We start from the raw sequence: 17,680 nt of genomic DNA on the forward strand, positions 1-17,680 counted from the left end.
TTGCACAAGGGAGCTGGATATATTTTTAGAGTGGGGGTGCTGGCCTGCTTAGAGTGATGTAATTTTTTTTTTCAATTGTGGTAAAACCAAATGAGTAAATACAAACCAATCATTTCTGTGGTTATGTGGCCACTCGCCTGTACCCACCTCTCTCACCCCTAACTCTTAAAAAATTGGGATTCAGTGGTTCATTTTATTTAAATAAATGTTTCAAACTACAATATATGGTGTGCTCAATTGTAGGTGCATGCTCTCGGCATGGATTTGATGTTTAGGAATCAGGTGACACAGTTTATTATCCCTTCCTTGCAAAAGGATTTGCAGCGGTTGCTGCTGGTGAGGGGCGACGCTCTTCGACCCTCATGGAGGATCCACCCCTGCCAAACAACACATTGCTTCGAGCTTGTGTTAAAAAAGTGAAGTAAACCTGAAGCAAAGTCTTTGTAATCTGGCCTTAGTGCCCTGATGAAACTCTAGATGCGTATTCCCTCAGAGGTCTGCTCTTGATCCCAACACTCACATGATTTGTTTTAATAACAGTCCCAAACTGAATCGAGTGAGCACAGAAAACACACTGTTATCTAATAACCTGTGCTCCCTGGAGTACATCATACAAAGCACTCTTAAGTATATTGATTCATCATAAAATGTTTTCTTTCCATCACTCTTTAGTTTTAAGAAGTAGCATACTACTGTGGAATTCCTAGTTCATACTGATTTTGAAATTATTCATCTGTTTATATATACTTATGGTCTAAATTTCACCTTACAAAATTCACACATTTCGTCACTAGGCAAACATTATCCTAGATATGGTATTAAAAACTACAGACTGCTGTCTGTCAGTCGTGGCTTGCGGCACAGTAAAGGGGCAGGGCGGGCCAGCGAGTGGCAGAGGGGACAAAACAAAGGAAAACATTAACTTTAAAAAAAAAAACACTTACCTGACTCCCGCTGCTCTTCTGGCTTCACTTGCAGGCACAGGCTCCCAGTCTGCTCTGCGTCCAATCCTAATGATGCTCTCATGCTACTGGCAGCATGAAAGCAGCTTTAGGATTGGCTGGAGTGCCCTGGCTTTGTGCTCCCAGGCAGACTGGGAACCTGGGCCTGCTGTCTCCAACCCTGCAACACAGTGCCAGATTGAAGAGAGCTCAGTGCGCTTGTGTGTTTGGCCAGCCTAAGGGGGCCGGTCAAACACACATGTACACCCTTTAAAAAATTAACTGATAATAAACATTGTTTACTATTGTTTTATTTTTAAAGGTTTGCAACTGCTATTTCTGGTGGGGCAATGCTCCTCTGCCATAGTAGAGGAGTCGCTGCTGTTGTCTGTGAGACAAAGTTGCCTCTTGTTTGCTATTTGGGTAATTAAAAGTAAAGGGGATAGACATTGTAAAACAAACACTTGAAAAGTGAGCTTTACTTGCATTCTTCTTATGGTCTTAATACTTGAGGGTGCTGCAGCATTCTCCACAACTTTCAGCACCAGTGCTTTTGTACAGAAGTGCATAATTTGCTTATGTTTTCCCTGCACATGTGTATGTATTTAGGATCTGTATAATACAACTCTAGCCAAGAAGGCAGTGGAGCTGTACAGGGTCAAAGGCCAGCATACAGTTAACGAGTGATAGGAAAGGTAGCTGGAAAGTGTTTTTTTTTCAAGAAGTGTGTTTTAAGATTCTAAAGCAAAGGGTATGCACATTTACACTCATGTGCAAAATGTGGAAAATGGGGAGTGTGAGATGTGAAAGCTTTGTGAAAATCTTGTGATGAGAAAGTCCAACTTGTATAGAACCTTGTGAGCTTCATCTATTTTTAGTAGTTTGTAATACACAAAAAATATAAGACACAAAACTACAACTTCGTACACCTCTAGGCATAGTGAAAATACCAGAAGAGTGCCTCTGAGGTATTCTTTTCCCTGCATTACTTACCTCCCCATCACATTTGCATTAGTAGAATGCCCAAATTAAGGAAGACATCACTTCAGTGGTGCTCCGAGAAAGCGGGATGAAGAGCGCATGCACCACATGAGCCATAATTCATGAATGACCAGTGAAATCTTCAAGATGAGCGCCCCTATCATTTGGTTAAAAAAATCTCGCTCGTTTGGGAACTCATGATGAACGCACGGGCATAAAATGTTGCGTAGGAAGGATAGTGCTGCTCTTGATTACCTCGAGAATTTATGACTTGATTATGGAAAGTGCAGGCCTGAGAAATTTATACCACTTAGGCAATGGTTTAGTGTGACTAATCAGAGAGGTTTTCCTGGCATACAAGTGGTATCAATATATAGAGGCCAGGGGTAGAAAAAAGTGTCTCCGTGCTTTTAAGCGTGGTGGCATGGTAACAGTTTGAGCATATTAATCAGTCTGAGGTAAGCGCAGCTTTTGTATCATATTTTAATCCGATTTTTTCCGCTGCGGTAAAGGAATTATACCCATAGCTGGAATAACATTTTGAAAAGATGTTTTCTGCCAAGAGAACAGATTATCAGGCCTGCCAGTGTAAAGCTCCATATTAAATACAGACCCAATTTATGTTTATCATCCATATATTTAACGCACTTTATAACGCACATAATGGAAAAATCCAGCACAGAAATATAAATATTTGGTTAGAAAATCTTCTCAGTGCTATAACTTACTTTCCATGGTGAATCACTTGAAGGCTGCACTGAATGGCCTGGCAGCTCAGTTCGGGCACTATTCCTTTCCCAGACAGGAACTGCTGACCTCACGCATGACCTCCGCGATTTAACTTGGTAGGCCAGCTGAGGCCCAGTCTTAATAGGCCCTGAGGGGGGTGGTGTAGATGTTGTTTCCCTAAAGCACACCTAGCAGCTGCGTTAAAAAATTGCTGCAGGCACAAATTCGACCGCATAATAGGAAGTGCATTGCTTTTAGGTAGCTGAGAAGGGTGGGCGAGAATAACCAGCGAATGTCCAGTGAGTGTTTACGGGCCACTGGACTCTCGCCAGCACATGAGTTCATTGTTTATCTTCATTGCCTACAACTGGCAGCGATTCGAACACAATCGCGCTGGCACATTTCTGTTATGTGTGGTTGGGCTCTTTGCCTCTTGAGAGAACGTGTTCAACTAAACACATGAAAAGCAGTTTTAATGCAGTTTATCTATTTGTTTCGTGGGTTTGGTGTATTAAATGATTTTGTAAATATTTAATGTTTGAAACAGATCATGTTGCAATAAGTAATATATAGGATGTGTAGATGCAAGCAGGGTCCGATTGGGATCAAAATTAGGCCTGGGCACCAAAAGAAAAAGTGGCCCACAGATGTGGATACTGACTTTTCATAAAATGTTGCTTAGTATCAGGGCAGGGAGTTATTTTCCTCTCTCTTAATTTCCTTTTCTCTTCCCCTCTTTATGTCATTCTTCTTAACTCTGCACATCTATTATTTTTGTCTCCAAACTGCGATACTCGCTCATTCCATTTTGTTACTGCCCTGGCATGCCTATTCTCCCTTCCTTTATCATTTTGTGCCAAGATCAATGCTTTTCACAGTAATGTAGTCTAAAACATTTGAGTGGTCCAAAAAGTTAGATTTTTGCTAAAAAAAATTGTTAGCCATACTTTTTTATGTGCTCTCAATGGAAAATGGGAGCCCCCTCCCAGTTTTGAAGATGGCAAGGTTGCAGGAGACACACGAGGCTCATCTTTCTGCTGCTGGAGACAAAGGTCGAGTCTCTTAAATATCTTCTGTGAGGATCCGGGTGTACTACATGATAGGGCTAGGTAGCCTTATCACGAAGTACACTCCCAGAGCCCCCTTTGAGAAAGAACATTCTTGTTTACCTAACACCTAGGTCAACCCTGGGTAACTGTGGCTGCCAGCAGCAAGGCTAAGTAAAAGAACTTGCTGTAAAACATTTAACAGCACCATATAGCAGAGTAACTAAATTACCCACCAATTAAAAGACACCACAATAATTTATAAAAATAGAGCTTATTTTGATGAACTTTTAGAATTCTTGATAATCAAAATCAGCCTGAGGGTTCTGAAGTGACAGATTTTAGAACTTGTAAATATTTTTAAATGCAACCGCTGTTACACCTGGCATGCTTGGTGTAGTTTCCTCTAAAGTTTTGCCCTCCTATTTTCTGACTTCATTTTTGCTTACTTTTAGTATTCTGGGCACTTTACCACACCTGACAAGTGCTAAAGTGCAGGTGCTCTGTAATCTAAAGCATGGTAAAATCGGCTTCTCCTCAACTGGCATATTTAATTTACTTGTAAGTCCCTAGTAAAGTTCACTATATGTGCCCAGGGCCTGTAAATTAAATGCTACTAGTGCACCTAAAGCAAGTGATTGTGCTACCCACTACAGTAGCCTTTCAAACATGTCTCAGACCGGCTACTGAAAAGGCCCTGTGTGCTGTTTTAAACTGCCATTTTGACATGGCAAGGGTACCCACTGGCTGGCCCAAGCCTTCCTTTTTATTACATGTAAATCACCCCTAAGATAAGACCTAGTAAACCCCAAGGGTAGGGTGCAGTCTATTTAAAGTGTTGGACATGTACTTTAAAGTTTAACATATCAAGATAGTGAAAGAAGAACGTTTTTTACTACTGCAGGGCTATCTCTCCCATATGATGGCATTGAGGTCCCCTTAAACATCTTGTAAGTGTAATTTCCAATTGGGAAAAGATAGAAATATGGAGTTTAGTGCCTCTGGAGTTAGAATTTAAAATCCCAACTTATGGTGAAGTCAGATTTTAAAGTGTATGTCTGAAAATGCCACTTTTAGAAAGTTGGCATTTTCTTACCTTAACTATTCTGTGCCTTAGCCTGTCTCTGAATATACATACGGGCTGGGTTGGGAGACAGCTACACTTTGTTAATTCCATCTAGACAGCCACAAACACAGGGCACTCAGCTGCAACTGCATTCATCTGCATACTGACAGTTCTTCCTGGGCAGAGGGAAGGGGAGGGATTGACACATTTCAATAGGTAGTGTCCTGTCTCCACACAAAGGACTGGTTAGCCCCCCTCCCACCCTTCAGATAGCCTGGCCAACAGGGCTAGGATAAGAGGGACCCTTGTGCACTTCACAGGACTCCTTTGAAGTCTCCCTCACATGAAAGGCCTCTTTGGATAGAAGTACTGGAACCCAAATACCAGCATATTAGATCTCTACTGGAAACAAGGATACTCTGCCAGGAAGAAGGACTGCTGTGTTGTCAGGAGGGACTGCCACTCTGCCAATGTATTGGTGTGTTAGCCTACTGCTTGCTGTGCTGTAGAAGGGACTGTCACTTTGCTACTGGCTTTGCTGGGTCGGCGTGCTGCCTGATGCTTCTTCCCTACTGTGAGAGGGACTGGATTTGCTCTCTACATCCTTGAATTCAAGAATCTCCAAGGGCTTCCTGTCTTGCCCCTTGTTCTCCTGCAGTCTCAGGGACATCAAAGACTGCTTGCAACTCTCCTGGTGCTGCTGGCCTCTGCCATCCATGAGTCCTACCATTGCCTGAGGTGCCCCCTTCAGTCCTGGTCCTTAGAGGTGGGTTCTGCAGCTACAATCTACAATAAATGACGCATCCTCTCAAGTGCAGCAGAAAAATTGGCACATTGCATTTCCAACAGCGATGCAGTGGCAGCCCAACAACAAGGGAACCACAGAATGCATGGCCCGATGGCGATCCTCTGTGCAGCCCGACAGCAATGAATCACATTCACTGCTACAGAGCCCAACGATGATGCAGTGCCACCGAATGGAGTAAAAAAAATCAATGCATCATGACCTCACTGTTGATGCATCGCTCCACCAAAGGTACTTTTCAGGAGACCCTGCTTGAGTTCTGTAGCTAGCCTACCATCTGGCCTGGATTTTAGATATGCACTGGTCCCTCATGACCTCAAATAACCTTTTGACCACTATTGACTTCTAAGCACTGTTTTCAAATTTGGAGACTGATTTAGATTTTGGCAGGCAGGTTACTCCATCACAATGGTGACGAAAATCCCATCTGCTGAAATATAAATCCCAGAAGAAATAATGGGATTCACATTTGGGCAGAGGAGATATCCGTCACCGTTGTGAATGAGTAACCCATCTGCCGAAATCTAAATCAGGCCCTCAATCTTTAAAAATTAATACCTCAACTTCTACTTATTGGATGTTTGTTGTTTTGATCTTGTTTTATTTACATAAACATTATCTATTGTTCTAAACTGGTGTGGAGTCTTTTGTGGGATCTTTCCCTGTGTTACTGTAATTAAATGTTGCACAAATACATTACACATTGCATTTAAGTTAAGCCTGACTGCTATGTGCCAAGCTACCAGAGGGTGAGCACAGGTTAATTTACGGTGTGTATCTCACTTAACCTGACAAGGTTTGTGGTGCCTGCTTGGACATGGTGCATAACTCTATCAACTAGAGACACCATTTCTAACAAACACAAAGAAGCATTAGTAAACGCAAAGTTTGAAAACTTTTGGAAAGTTTGAAAAAGTTAGTTAGAGTGTTCTGGCCTGGCTTGGGTGACCAAATCGGACCTGGGCCAGACGTAGGTGACCAGAAAGGATACTTTGCACAGTTACCTGGCCACCAGAGCAATTTGAAAGCAAGTTTCCAATCTTAACATCCAACAGCCACAGGAGACAATGGAGTGGTCCTGGTGTTAATGAATACAGGCAAAGATGCTCATAAGGATGTTCCAATTGTGGTGTAGTCAACAGGAGTGTGTCTGTGGTGGTTCCTCAGTCCACAGGTGTTGTAGGGCAAACCTGGCCACAATGATCAAAGTCCCTCAAAGTCCTCTTTGTTGCAGTGGTAGCTCAGCTGTGACTGTGCCACTGGCAATGATACACCATGATTGAAGGCAAAACCTTTGATGCAGGATTGTGCCCTTGTAGTCCAATTAATCCAGTCCTTAACAGATTTCTTGCGTCCATCGGACTGGGGTGCAGACATTGGCTATCTCAGATTCCTAAGTTGGTGTGCCCAGCGACTGGTAGCAGGGAAACCTCCACATGGGATACCACTTTGTCAAGTTGGGTTCTTCCCACTCTTGTCTGCCTGTAGTGAGTACAAGGGGACCAGCCACCTGATCCCAGGAGTCACTGATGTTGGTGAAGAGGGGGAATTGAGTTTTCCTGTAGTCAGGTTCCCAGGCAAAGTCCCAGCTCACTAGCCTAAAAATGCAGCAGGTGCAGTCCTCTTGGCGGTGCAGCTTCTCTTTGCACAGTTCAAGGCCAGCAGGACAAGCCTTCTTCAGTCCTTCTTCTTCTCCAAATGTAAACTGAGGGTAGGGGTGCCAGGGTGCCCATTTTATCACAGAAACATGCCCCCAGGAGACCATGCAGTCATTAGCCAATGGGCTACTGGGACCCATCTTACCTAGTGATGACGTTCCTCTGGCTATCCCAGAGTGCCCCATTCTTGCCCCTTCCAAGATGGCACCACCCTTCCTTGGTCATGAGGATCAAGGTAGCCCACCCTCTAGATGTGGCTATCAGTGGGCTACACGCTCATGGGAAAATAATTCTAACACTGGTTGCCCCCCCTTGCCCTGTCTCCTAGATGTCTGCAGGAACAAAGGCATCTTATGTTGAGACCAGCGGCCCTTCAAAAGCAGCTTCACCTTTGAAGCACGCCTTTTGGACTAACAATCTTTGCAGCCTTCCTGGGGAAGGAGGTCACACGTAATTCCTGGGCTTTTGCCTTTGTTCCTTGGCCTGGGAGTGTTTCACACATCTTCACACATGGTTAGAAATCCATCTAAGTGTGGCTGGCCTTTGTGAGGCCATTGTACAAGCTGGCGTGCAGGGTAGCAACTTTCTAAAAGTTGCTTAACATTCATAGGGGCATTAAGTCTGATCTGAGCATCAGATCGTTTTTAATTTTCCCATCAATTTCATACCTTACTTGACCTGGTTAAGTGGTCCCATTCAGAAGTTAGATGCATTTAATTGTAAACTGTTAAACCCTGTGTTAGTCAATGGCGCCCCTAACCTTCCCCAGCAAAACAACAGTTAGGAAGTGTTGCTGGAAAGTCATGTTAAAACATATGTCTAACTTAAGAGTACATTGCTCCTTGCCATATGAGTTGGTAAGCCTACTTTAGGGGAGTCTGATATATACACTTAAGGGAAATGGTACTTTTGCCATTAGGGATCATGGCAAAGTCAAGTTAGCAGTGTGGCACACTGCTCTTCAATCTGCAGTGGCAGGCTGAGGGCCATTCATGTTTTGTACATGCAGGATGGCACAAACAGTGCTGCAGTCCTGTGTGTACACTTTGCCTCACATGACCTGGTTACCTGGGTACCATACACTAGGGACTTATCAGTAAGGTGGTGCTCGCCAATTGAGCATAACCAAGTAAACACACTTTTGTGCACGGATAAAACCCAAGTTGGTGTGCCCAGCGACTGGTAGCAGGGAAACCTCCACATGGGATACCACTTTGTCAAGTTGGGTTCTTCCCACTCTTGTCTGCCTGTAGTGAGTACAAGGGGACCAGCCACCTGATCCCAGGAGTCACTGATGTTGGTGAAGAGGGGGAATTGAGTTTTCCTGTAGTCAGGTTCCCAGGCAGAGTCCCAGCTCACTAGCCTAAAAATGCAGCAGGTGCAGTCCTCTTGGCGGTGCAGCTTCTCTTTGCACAGTTCAAGGCCAGCAGGACAAGCCTTCTTCAGTCCTTCTTCTTCTCCAAATGTAAACTGAGGGTAGGGGTGCCAGGGTGCCCATTTTATCACAGAAACATGCCCCCAGGAGACCATGCAGTCATTAGCCAATGGGCTACTGGGACCCATCTTACCTAGTGATGACGTTCCTCTGGCTATCCCAGAGTGCCCCATTCTTGCCCCTTCCTAGATGGCACCACCCTTCCTTGGTCATGAGGATCAAGGTAGCCCACCCTCTAGATGTGGCTACCAGTGGGCTACACGCTCATGGGAAAATAATTCTAACACTGGTTGCCCCCCCTTGCCCTGTCTCCTAGATGTCTGCAGGAACAAAGGCATCTTATGTTGAGACCAGCGGCCCTTCAAAAGCAGCTTCACCTTTGAAGCACGCCTTTTGGACTAACAATCTTTGCAGCCTTCCTGGGGAAGGAGGTCACACGTAATTCCTGGGCTTTTGCCTTTGTTCCTTGGCCTGGGAGTGTTTCACACATCTTCACACATGGTTAGAAATCCATCTAAGTGTGGCTGGCCTTTGTGAGGCCATTGTACAAGCTGGCGTGCAGGGTAGCAACTTTCTAAAAGTTGCTTAACATTCATAGGGGCATTAAGTCTGATCTGAGCATCAGATCGTTTTTAATTTTCCCATCAATTTCATACCTTACTTGACCTGGTTAAGTGGTCCCATTCAGAAGTTAGATGCATTTAAATGTAAACTGTTAAACCCTGTGTTAGTCAATGGGGCCCCTAACCTTCCCCAGCAAAACAACAGTTAGGAAGTATTGCTGGAAAGTCATGTTAAAACATATGTCTAACTTAAGAGTACATTGCTCCTTGCCATATGAGTTGGTAAGCCTACTTTAGGGGAGTCTGATATATACACTTAAGGGAAATGGTACTTTTGCCATTAGGGATAATGGCAAAGTCAAGTTAGCAGTGTGGCACACTGCTCTGCAATCTGCAGTGGCAGGCTGAGGGCCATTCATGTTTTGTACATGCAGGATGGCACAAACAGTGCTGCAGTCCTGTGTGTACACTTTGCCTCACATGACCTGGTTACCTGGGTACCATACACTAGGGACTTATCAGTAAGGTGGTGCTCGCCAATTGAGCATAACCAAGTAAACACACTTTTGTGCACGGATAAAACCCTTGCACTGAGGTCTGGTATGTAGGCCTCAGTGCACTCTCAAATTCATAAAACCAGCAGCATCAGTCCCAAAAAGTGTGAGTGAACATGCAAAAACATGCATTTCCTTACAAAGCCCCTTCCCAGACGAAGGTGATCAGCAATCTAACCCCTATCCTTGTGATTCTCATCATTTAAATGGGAAAAGCTGGAACACCAAATGCATTGGCATGGTCAGTCCCAGGTCTGTGTTCCACTGCAAAGTCCAGCCCCTGTAGGGAAATGGACCACTTTAACAGTTTGGGGTTCTCTCCTTTCATCTGCATCAGCCATCTGAGAGGCCTGTGGTCAGTTTGAACTGTGAAGTGATTCTGAAATAAGTACGGTCTTAGCTTCTTCAGGGACCAAACCACAGCAAAGGCTTCCCTCTCAATGGCACTCCGATGTTGCTCTCTGGGGAGGAGTTGCCTGCCAATTAAGGCAACTAGTGGATCTAGACCTTGGTCATTCAGCTATGGCAGATTTGTCCCAAACCCATTTTCTGAAGCAACAGTTTGGACAACAAACTCTGTACTAAATTCATGTGCTTTTGGGACAGTTGCTGAGCATAAAGCTTCCTTTAGGGAGTTAAAGGCCTTTTGACAGGAGTCAGTCCAAATGACTTTCTTTGACTGTTTCTTAGAGGTTAGCTCAGTTAATTGTGCCACTATGGTACCATAGCCTTTAGCAAATCTCCTATAGTACCCAGTCCGGCCTTAAAAGGCTTTAATCAGGATCTGTGTCTTTGGAGCCTCCCAGTTCAGAAGTGTCTTAATTTTGGGTTGAAGCATTTGTACATGGCCTCTACCAACTTGGTGGCTCAGGTACACTACAGACACTTGCCATATCTGGCACATACTTCCCTTGAAAGTCCGCCCTGCCTGGGGAAGGGATTGAAGCATTTCCTTGAGGTGAACCATGCGATCATCCCAGGGTGAGCTGAATACCGCATCATCATCAAGATATGCTGCACTGATGTTTTCCAGGTCTGAAAGCACTTTATTCAGCAGCCTTTGCCAGGCATATTTTCAGTACAAAAGGCATCAGCTTGAACTGAAAGTGGCCTTCTGGGGATGAAAAGGTAGACCTCTCCTTTGCTCCAAGGGTGAGAGCTATCTGCCAATAACCTAATGTCAGGTCAAAGGGACTGAGATATTTGGCCACCCCTAACCTATCAATGAATTTATCAGCTCTTGGAATGGGGTAAGCATCAGTTTTGGTTACTGCATTTAGACCCCCATAGTCCATACAGAAATTTAACTCAGGTTTTCCACCTTTTGGATTTGATTTGGGCACCAGAACCACTGGACGTGCCCAAGGACTACTAGAGGGCTCAATCACCACTAACTCTAGCATTTTTGCAACTTCTACTTTAATGCTAGGCTTGATTTGGTCTGAAAATCTGTAAATACTACATTTCACAGTTAAACTGTCACCTGTGTCTAATCATGTGTTCACCATGTGGTCTAACCGGGGTCTCAGCAAATTTCGACAGTTACTCTGCTGCTGGCTAGTCAGGGTGGAACAGAGTAATACTCTTTCCACTGACACATCATTGACATTTGTTGACATCAGGGCTGAGAGAGCCTCACTTTTGTCTTCCTCTCCACCATTAGTCCCTATGAGCATAGTCATGTCAGCTCTGACATGATGGAGTTTGTGCCTATTCACATGTATCACCCTGTGGGGATGTCTTGGAGTACCTAAGGCCACCAAGTATGTGACTTCACTCTTCTTCTCTTAGATAGGGTAAGGCCCAGTGCTTTTGTCCAGTAGGGCTCTGGGTGCTACAGGCTCTAACTCCCAAAACCTCTGGCAAACTTGGTATTTCACCATTGAGGCCTTCTGGTCATACCAGCGGTATATAAGCTCCTTGCTAGCCTCCAAGTTCTTGTGTACCTTCTTCATGTACTCTGCCATCCTAGAACTGAGGTCTAGTACATAATCTATGAAGCCTGGTTGGGTTCCTTGAGGGGTCTCTCCCAACCTTTACTAATAGACTTAGAAGACCGCTGACAGGATGTACAAGGAGCAGTTCAAAAGGACTGAATCCTAATCCTTTCTGAGGGACCTCCCTAGAGGCAACCATCTTCTCCTGAGATATACTAGTAAACCCATGATAATTTATTTTGTAGTCTTGTTGAATCTTTCTACAAGCCTGTTACCTTGTGGATGGTATGGTCTAATGAAATTATGGGGGTCATTCTGACCGCGGGAGCACCGCCAACAGGCTGGCGGTGCTCCCATGGGCATTCTGACCGCGGCGGTACCGCCGCGGTCAGAAACGGGAAACCGGCGGTGTCCCGCCGGTTTCCCGCTGCCCTGGGGAATCCTCAATGGCGGCGCTGCAGGCAGCGCCGCCATGGGGATTCCGACCCCCTTACCGCCAGCCTGGCTCTGGCGGTTTTGACCGCCAGAACCTGGCTGGCGGTAACGGGTGTCACAGGGCCACTGGCATGGGCACTGCAGGGGCCCCCTAACAGGGCCCCACCAAGATTTTCAGTGTCTGCCAAGCAGACACTGAAAATCGCACCCGTCGCCCCCTTTCCACTCCGCCGGCTCCATTCGGAGCCGGCATCCTCATGGAAGGGGGTTTCCCACTGGGCTGGCGGGCGGCCTTCTGGCGGTCGCCCGCCAGCCCAGCGGGAAACTCAGAATAACCGCGGCGGTCTTTTGACCGCGCAGCGGTATTCTGGCGGTTCCCGCTTGGCGGGCGGCTCCCGCTGCCCGCCAAGCTCAGAATGACCCCCTATATGTCACCCCACATTGATTTCAGATAGGCAAACATGAAGTTTGCACCTCTTTCTAAGAGACCCTCATTAGGGAAGCCCACTCTGGTAAAGATTCTAAGTAGAGCTTTAGTCACTGCACGTGCAGTTGCTATCCTAAGTGGAATAACTTCTGAATATCTATTGGAACTATCCACTACCACTAGGATGAACATATGCCCTGAGGCAGTAAGTGGGTCTAGGGGACACACTATATCAATCCCTACCCTCTCAAAGGATGTCCTTACAACTGGGAGTGCTATGAGGAGAACCTTAGGCTTGCCACCTGCTTAGCCACTGGCCTGATTGGTGACATAGGAGTGACAAAACTCCTTTACCATCTGTGATATCTGGGGACAATAAAAATGGTTGACTAACCTGTCCTAGGTTTTAGCCTGTCCCAGATGCCCTGCTAAGGGAATGTCATCTGCTAGGTTAAGGAGAAACTCTCTGTATTGTTGTGAGACCACTATTCTCCTGGTTGCTGCTGGTTTAGGGACCCTTGCTTTACTATACAGGAGTGCCTCCTCCTAGTATATCTTTTGGGTACCTGTGACATCTCCTTCCTCTTGTCTGACAGCCAACTGTCTTAGACCTGCAAGAATAGGACAAGCCTCTTGATTCTTACTCAAGTCTTCTCTGAAGTTTCCCTCTGCTCCATATACCTCCGCCAGGTCAGGCCATTCCTTGAGGTCAGTTCCCTCCTCTGCAGAGACCAGGTCCTCCCCCTGAGGGTTGGGCTTCTTCTGGCTCTGGGGACTCTTGGAAGAGGCCTTCCCAGGTTACCTCCATCTTCTCTTGTTGCTAGTGACTTGGTCTACTCTTTCAGGATTCACAGTCCCTTGACTCTCCCTTAAGGCCTTTTGTGCTCTGGTGGAGACACACACCGGCTCAGGTAGACCCAGCATTGCTACATGGCTCCCTCTGTCCACCTCTGTCCACACAGAGGTCTTTAAGTCATTGCCCAGTAGCCACCCCACTGGAATGGCAGGGGACACAGCTACTCTCTCAAGGCCAGAAACCCCTCCCACTCAAAGTCCACCATTGCCATGGGATAAGACTTTGTTACATTGTTGGAGTCTACTATCTCATGCACTTCAATTGGAAGGATCTGGCTTGGCAAAACCAGCTTGGCCGCCACCATGGTTATGCTTGCACCTGTATCCTTCAAAGCCTGTACTTCCACCCCATTGATTCTGGACCACTATCTGTACGTCTCCATGTCTGCAGGCCAGTGGGCCAAATTCTTAATGTTCTCACCACACAGGGAAACTAAAATGAAATCAGTGTGCACCTTCGAAGCTCATAGGCACAACTCTATCCCTATTCTTAAATTGACAATTCTCTTGGAACTATCACCAGTGAGTGATTTATTTGTGCATGTAGCATCTCCTCTCTTGTGCCCTGTGAATCTGCAATCAAAGCACATCCCAGACTTCAAGGGGTCATAGTTGTTCCCTGTTACTCCCTCCCCTTTTGATATTCAGTTGTGGCTCTGGGCTCCCCACTGTGTGCATCTTTTTGGGCCTCTTTTGGTTTGTCATTCTGTTTAAACTTCTCCCAATCCTTTCGCTTGTCCCACCTCCTTGGATTCACCTCCTTGGGGCTTCTTGCATACCCTTGGGCGTACCACTCATCAGATGTCTTCCCAAGCTCTCTAGGGCTTGACAGCTTAGAAACTACCAGATGATGATGTTACTTTCCTGAGGCCCAATTTTTTAGAATGCATAATTTAACCACTAAATTGCATACGTCCCCATAGGTATCTACCTTGTTACCCTTAATCCAGCCATCCAGTGATTTCAGAGAGGCATCTATAAAGTCTATCCATGAGTGTGTAGCTCCATTTTGGGTGTTCTTAAATTTGTGTCTGTATTCTTAAGGGGAAGACCAAATAGCTCTACGAGTGCATTCTTCATGTGTATAAACTTCAATTAAATTCAATTTATTTATCTATGGTTTGGAACTCAACGAGGTCCACATAAAAATAAACAATAAAACAATACATCCATAAAACATTATCACTACAATCATTTATACATAAAATCAAGTTAAACGCATTAAAGTTCCATACAGTGATTAATTTCAATAAAGTGCTGAGCATTACTTTTTACACATATGAAGTTACAAAATACAGTAGTCCGACATAAAATGCAAAATCCACAATAGTGGAAATGTGCAAAACAATGCAATTAAGGCAAGTCATGTGCAAAAGCGCTAGAACAGAGACTAGTAGCTAGAAAAAGAAATACACAAATCTGTCCGTTCAGGTGATAAATGTCAAAAAGACGAATGTAAAAAAGCACATTCACTCGTAACATACCAAAGCTCATTTAACCGGTAATTGCAAACAAAATTTATAATTCTCTACAAATTCAGTGGAGTATAAAAACAAATTGCAGAAATTCTGAAAAGAATTAAAACACATTTAAAAAACATTTAAAATATCTAAAAACATTTGCATAAGCCATCTCAGAGGAAGGAGCAAAAAAGCATGGTCTAGCCTCAGCAGCTGAAGTTGTATACTATTTCAGAAAGATTGGTCTAAAAAAGAAGCGATGTGCAGAGTGCAGATATGGACATCCGAAGATCACATAATTCAAGTTTTGAACATGGGTATGACAGAGCTCACAGTACCTCACATTCTTTTAAATAACTTCCCAAGCTCCTGTAGTGACACATAGTGGTGATTGATTTAGCCTTAGTCACAAGATAATTCTATATACACCATGCAGGAGATTCCATCACAGGTAAGTTTGGGGTTATTTATAGATGCTACTTCCTATTATGATTTTATTCCTTACAGACTGACTACAAAGTGAGATTCCGTATTCCCACTCAAACTAAACAGTAAATATCTTATCAATTTTTTAACAAAGGTTTTGGAAAAGTCAGATTATGAACTCTGAACAATTTCAAACATTTCTAGGGCTTTAATATAGGTAGAATAAAAGTGACTTCTTTCTTTTAGAATTTGAAGATTTTCATGTTTCAGTTTAGGTAAATTAGAGCCTATTTTGCCACCCAATAAACTATTCTGCCACCTCAAAGATGCTGCCAGTGCAAGCACAAATGTGGATGGTAGCTCAAATTCAAGTCGAAGAGCTGGAAGACAAACCATAGAATTCAAGTTACAAATTTGACCCCATATATGCCCCTCTATTTTGTGAAAAAAAAAGCCAACTATGGACCTCCATCATTTTACAAGCGTAACTCAAGGTGGTCGGAATATTTGTCTTATATACAAATAAGAAATATGCAAAATGTCTCTGCTCACTGAATTTGTACATGCTGTGAACAGCTGAGGCCTGATACAATGCCTTACTTCTGTAATGATTTATATGATCAACATTAAAGCAATTATTAGAAAAAAATCTACTGAAATAAGGGTAATAGTGCACTATTTCCACCATGGAACTCACCAAAGCCCAATTACATTTTCCTCAGTCTAACCTCCTTTGATCTAAAAATCATTACTGTACTCTTAGCAATATTTATTTTAAAAAGTGTTCCTCTGCATATTTTCCCAGGAGCACAAAGACTCCTTTGAGCGCTCTTTGAGGTTAGATTCATCAAAATAATATCATCCGCAGAGAAGAAACAACCAACACACATTGGACCACGTTTAGCGGGATCTCCTTTTACCAAACTCACTCTACTAAGCAAATCATGAGTTTAAAGAGAAAAGAGGAGAGGTACAAGCAGGCACCTCTGCTGTAAGCCATTTTGCATATCCATTCTTCTAGACAATCCTTGACCCCCCATCAAAACCTGAGTCCAAGTATAAGAGTGCAAAGCAATGAATAACTGTTATAATTAGCAACAATTGTCACATTTATTATGCTTTTACAGTTTCTTCTTCTTCATATTGTTATTGATGTCCCACTTGGAAAGTTCCTTACACCCATTAGTACTGTAACTAGTACATTCCATTTGAAACTCACCATACAATTTTGAAATGTCAATAGATCTAAGACACAGATGAGGAGAGTGGAAGCTCGAATAAAGTAATCACCTCTCTTGAGTGATATATAATAGTTATTTATGACACTGGAGACAAGAACTATGCGTAGGGGGCACCTTAGAGTATCTTCCCTTTCAGTATTCTCTCCAGTCATAAAAGCAAGTTATTCTACAGTACCTTCATTGTTGTGAAGCACCTGTTCATTTATACACCCTTTGTCCATGGGAGGAGACTCAAGCCCTACAGGAATTAAGTGATTTTGTGTTGGAGTGGACCAGCATCTTTTCACCAGCCTTGTAGTTCGTAATAAGAGCACCCATACTTCGCACCTCAGCAACGTATCTGTGGTAACGTAAATGGTACTTCATACAGCCGTCTTTTTTCGGTACGGTCTTGAAGAAAGCTGCAGGAATTTTCTCAAGTCTCTGCCACTGAACTTGAGATCCCCGCTTTCGTCAAATAAAGACGTGAACAGGTATTTTATCTTGACTTCCAATGTACAGGAGTGTATCAACACGGTGTATGAGTATTTCACATTGTTATGAACAATTTTGAAGTAAATCTGGATCATGTCTCCCCCTTTTGCTAATTTGTGTAATTAGCAACTGAGCCTCAAATTAATCCAGACACCTTTGACATAATTGGCATTACCTTTGTGATGTACATTTTCCCTAAAAGTTTGGATGATACAATTCTATAATGTTAACACTGACGCACACACCAATTAACTTGTGTGTTGCCAACAGTTTTCCGGCGATACACTCACCTCTATAACAGTTCTATTTAGCATCTCTAGGTTTACAGACTTTTCAAACATACCTTAGGAGGATATTTTCGAAAAATATAAATGTCACATTAACTGAACTAACTCCATAAATTTAAAAGCCATAACCTCCACAGATTCCCTGTTCTTTAATTTAATAAATACCATTCATTATACCATGGCAGCAGGGAGCAAGCATCAGCCACCTTCCTTTTAAACAAAATTGGAGAACCAGAAATACATTGGAAGGATTTGGGTGAAAATATTTGAATCCTATTTCAATGCTCTAGGAGGAGAAAGGTGTATTGCAGTTCGTAGACAATTCATAATTCTGCATAATTGAGGAGTCCACAGTCGTTA

This window comes from Pleurodeles waltl, chromosome 5 (assembly GCF_031143425.1).
Source record: "Pleurodeles waltl isolate 20211129_DDA chromosome 5, aPleWal1.hap1.20221129, whole genome shotgun sequence".
In the NCBI taxonomy this organism is placed as follows: Eukaryota; Metazoa; Chordata; class Amphibia; order Caudata; family Salamandridae; genus Pleurodeles; species Pleurodeles waltl.